General features: G+C 58.6%; 1 pseudogene; it reads right to left on the bottom strand.

Moving 5' to 3' along the window:
- Window positions 1–1159: 1159 nt before the first annotated feature.
- LOC138579665 (streptococcal hemagglutinin-like) lies at window positions 1160–3317 on the bottom strand (annotated as a pseudogene).
- Window positions 3318–4734: the final 1417 nt, after the last annotated feature.

The raw sequence follows: 4734 nt of genomic DNA, 5'->3' as shown, positions 1-4734 counted from the left end.
AAGCACTAAAGGGTCAATCGCCAAGCAGCTTCATTAACACCATTAACACCGATTGGCAGGGCACTCTCTAGACCACATGGAGTCCAGAGCAAGACACTAGAATGCCCCTCCCCCAGACTACAAACGCTGCACTGCAATAATCCCCAACCTTATGAAATGATTGCAGTATACAGAAAGGCTGGCACCATTAACCTTTAATGAATGCACTTAAGGTAATGAGACACGTCAAAGCAGGCAATCATATTGCAAAACAGCATTAACTTAAATTGCAACATTTAAATTTCTATTGCCTAAAGCGTACTCTCCTAAATTCTGTTGCCGCAATAGAGCTTGCTGCTGCTGCCGTTGCTGCTGCCACTGGCGGAGCTGCTGCTGCTGCTACTGCTGCCACTGATGCTGCTGCCACTGATGCTGCTGCTGCCACCACTGCTGCTGCTCTTGCCTCTGCCACTGCTGCTGCTGCTGCCGCTGTTGCTGCCACTGCTGCTGCCACTGCTGCCACTGCTGCTGCTGCTTCGGCAGCTGCTTCCACTGATGCAGCTGCTGCCGTTGCTACTGCTACTGCTGCCACTGATGCTGCTGCTGCCACCACTGCTGCTGCTCTTGCCACTGCCATTGCTGCTGCTGCTGCTGCTGCCGCTGCCACTGCTGCACTGTTGCTGCTGCTGCCGTTGCTGCTGCCACTGACACAGCTGCTGCCGCTGCTACTGCTGCCACTGATGCTGCTGCCACTGATGCTGCTGCTGCCATCACTGCTGCTGCTCTTGCCACTGCCATTGCTGCTGCTGCTGATGCTGCTGCTGCTAATGCTGCTGCCACTGCTGCTGCTGCCACTGCCACTGCTGCACTGTTGCTGCTGCTGCCGTTGCTGCTGCCACTGACGGAGCTGCTGCCGCTGCTACTGCTGCCACTGATGCTGCTGCCACTGATGCTGCTGCTGCCACCACTGCTGCTGCCCTTGCCTCTGCCACTGCTGCTGCTGCTGATGCTGCTGCTGCCGCTGTTGCTGCCACTGCTGCTGCTGATGCTGCCACTGCTGCTGCTGCTGCTGCAGCTGCTTCCACTGATGCAGCTGCTGCCGCTGCTACTGCCACTGATGCTGCTGCTGCCACCACTGCTGCTGCTCTTGCCACTGCCATTGCTGCTGATGCTGATGCTGCTAATGCTGCTGCCACTGCTGCTGCTGCCACTGCTGCACTGTTGCTGCTGCTGCCGTTGCTGCTGCCACTGACACAGCTGCTGCTGCTGCTACTGCTGCCACTGATGCTGCTGCCACTGATGCTGCTGCCACCACTTCTGCTGCTCGTGCAACTGCCACTGCTGCTGCTGCTGATGCTGCTGCTGCCGTTGCTGCTGCCACTGACGGAGCTGCTGCCGCGGCTACTGCTGCCACTGATGCTGCTGCCACTGATGCTGCTGCTGCCACCACTGCTGCTGCTCTTGCCTCTGCCACTGCTGCTGCTGCTGATGCTGCTGCTGCCGCTGTTGCTGCCACTGCTGCTGCCACTGCTGCCACTGCTGCTTCTACTTCTGCAGCTGCTTCCACTGATGCAGCTGCTGCCGCTGCTACTGCTACTGCTGCCACTGATGCTGCTGCTGCCACCACTGCTGCTGCTCTTGCCACTGCCATTGCTGCTGCTGCTGATGCTGCTGCTGCTAATGCTGCTGCCACTGCTGCTGCTGCCGCTGCCACTGCTGCACTGTTGCTGCTGCTGCCGTTGCTGCTGCCACTGACACAGCTGGTGCTGCTGCTACTGCTGCCACTGATGCTGCTGCCACTGATGCTGCTGCTGCCACCACTGCTGCTGCTCTTGCCACTGCCATTGCTGCTGCTGCTGATGCTGCTGCTGCTAATGCTGCTGCCACTGCTGCTGCTGCCGCTGCCACTGCTGCACTGTTGCTGCTGCTGCCGTTGCTGCTGCCACTGACGGAGCTGCTGCCGCTGCTACTGCTGCCACTGATGCTGCTGCCACTGATGCTGCTGCTGCCACCACTGCTGCTGCTCTTGCCTCTGCCACTGCTGCTGCTGCTGATGCTGCTGCTGCCGCTGTTGCTGCCACTGCTGCTGCTGATGCTGCCACTGCTGCTGCTGCTGCTGCAGCTGCTTCCACTGATGCAGCTGCTGCCGCTGCTACTGCTGCCACTGATGCTGCTGCTGCCACCACTGCTGCTGCTCTTGCCACTGCCATTGCTGCTGCTGCTGATGCTGCTGCTGCTAATGCTGCTGCCACTGCTGCTGCTGCCGCTGCCACTGCTGCACTGTTGCTGCTGCTGCCGTTGCTGCTGCCACTGACACAGCTGCTGCCGCTGCTACTGCTGCCACTGATGCTGCTGCCACTGATGCTGCTGCCACCACTTCTGCTGCTCGTGCAACCGCCACTGCTGCTGCTGCTGATGCTGCTGCTGCTAATGCTGCTGCCTCTGTTTCTGCCACTGCTGCTGCTGACACTGCCACTGCTGCCACTGCTGCTGCTGCCGCAGCTGCTGCCACTGACGGAGCTGCTGCCGCTGCTACTGCTGCCACTGATGCTGCTGCCACTGATGCTGCTGCTGCCACCACAGCTGCTGCTCTTGCCTCTGCCACTGCTGCTGCTGCTGCTGCTGCTGCCACTGATGCTGCTGCTGCCACCACTGCTGCTGCTCTTGCCTCTGCCACTGCTGCTGCTGCTGATGCTGCTGCTGCCGCTGTTGCTGCCACTGCTGCTGCTGATGCTGCCACTGCTGCTGCTGCTGCTGCAGCTGCTTCCACTGATGCAGCTGCTGCCGCTGCTACTGCTGCCACTGATGCTGCTGCTGCCACCACTGCTGCTGCTCTTGCCACTGCCATTGCTGCTGCTGCTGATGCTGCTGCTGCTAATGCTGCTGCCACTGCTGCTGCTGCCGCTGCCACTGCTGCACTGTTGCTGCTGCTGCCGTTGCTGCTGCCACTGACACAGCTGCTGCCGCTGCTACTGCTGCCACTGATGCTGCTGCCACTGATGCTGCTGCCACCACTTCTGCTGCTCGTGCAACCGCCACTGCTGCTGCTGCTGATGCTGCTGCTGCTAATGCTGCTGCCTCTGTTTCTGCCACTGCTGCTGCTGACACTGCCACTGCTGCCACTGCTGCTGCTGCCGCAGCTGCTGCCACTGACGGAGCTGCTGCCGCTGCTACTGCTGCCACTGATGCTGCTGCCACTGATGCTGCTGCTGCCACCACAGCTGCTGCTCTTGCCTCTGCCACTGCTGCTGCTGCTGCTGCTGCCGCTGATGCTGCCACTGCTGCCACTGCTGCTGCTGCTGCTGCAGCTGCTTCCACTGATGCAGCTGCTGCCGCTGCTACTGCTACTGCTGCCACTGATGCTGCTGCTGCCACCACTGCTGCTGCTGATGCTGCTGCTGCTAATGCTGCTGCCACTGCTGCTGCTGCCACTGCTGCACTGTTGCTGCTGCTGCCGTTGCTGCTGCCACTGACACAGCTGCTGCTGCCACTGATGCTGCTTCCACTGATGCTGCTGCCACCACTGCTGCTGCTCTTGCCACTGCCATTGCTGCTGCTGCTGATGCTGCTGCTGCTAATGCTGCTGCCACTGCTGCTGCTGCCGCTGCCACTGCTGCACTGTTGCTGCTGCTGCCGTTGCTGCTGCCACTGACACAGCTGCTGCCGCTGCTACTGCTGCCACTGATGCTGCTGCCACTGATGCTGCTGCCACCACTTCTGCTGCTCGTGCAACTGCCACTGCTGCTGCTAATGCTGCTAATGCTGCTGCCGCTGTTTCTGCCACTGCTGCTGCTGACACTGCCACTGCTGCCACTGCTGCTGCCGCAGCTGCTGCTACTGATGCAGCTACTGCCGCTGCTACTGCTACTGCTGGCGCTGATTCTGCTGCTGCCACCATGCTGCTGCTCTTGCCACTGCTGCTGCTGCTGATGCTGCTGCTGCTAATGCTGCTGACACTGCTGCTGCTGCTGCTGCTGCTGCTCCTTCTGCTGCCACTGATGCAGCCACTACCACCGCTGATGCTGCTCTTGCCTCTGCTGCTGCTCCTGCTGCAGCTACCGCTGCTGCTGCTGGGCAAACTGTCCTCTAAAACGAAAGAACGACTGGAGCCAATAGTCTCTCGTTAGTCACTAAAGAATGTAAAAAGGGGGTTATTAGTTCAGAAACAGCGCTGGGAAATGCAACCAAGATTCTACGGGTGACACACATATTTGGTAACAACAAATGTTTTTTGCCTGGTGAATATGTTGCAACAAAGAAAACAAGTTCACTAGCCTATATCTAGTAAACCACAACTGGCACTTATGTTGAATAGTCAGCCTGATTCATGGAAATGTGCATAGAAATCCAGCAAGGGTCATGCGCCGAATAAATAATGCACTCCATGCGTATTCATGGAATTTACTGCGCAAAGCAACCGTATTCGCAAGTCGTGCCCCGAACGCACCTGACATGCCCACAGACAAAACATAAACAGCCAGAACAGCTAGCTTTGAATGCTCCTCGGGGCGCAAGAACACCCACCCTTTAAACAGTGCGTGGGGTCCCCCGCAAATGGGCCTGCATCTCAGGGACCCTGCGCAGGCTCTCCGGTAACTGTTGCCAGCATCCTGACAATATGCGTATCAAAAATTGTAACTCGGTCTAAACTCGAAAAAATCTGCATGCAAATACAGTAAACCATTCCTGCAACCCCGCTACACTGCTTACGTGTACCTCTAAGTTAAATGGGAACCCTGATTGCGCACACACAAC

The sequence above is a fragment of the Ambystoma mexicanum genome, chromosome 3p (genome assembly GCF_040938575.1).
Source record: "Ambystoma mexicanum isolate Mex_15411 chromosome 3p, UKY_AmexF1_1, whole genome shotgun sequence".
NCBI classification, from domain to species: domain Eukaryota; kingdom Metazoa; phylum Chordata; class Amphibia; order Caudata; family Ambystomatidae; genus Ambystoma; species Ambystoma mexicanum.
The sequence above is the reverse complement of the archived record's forward strand: the minus strand, read 5'-3'. Positions and strand labels throughout refer to the sequence as shown.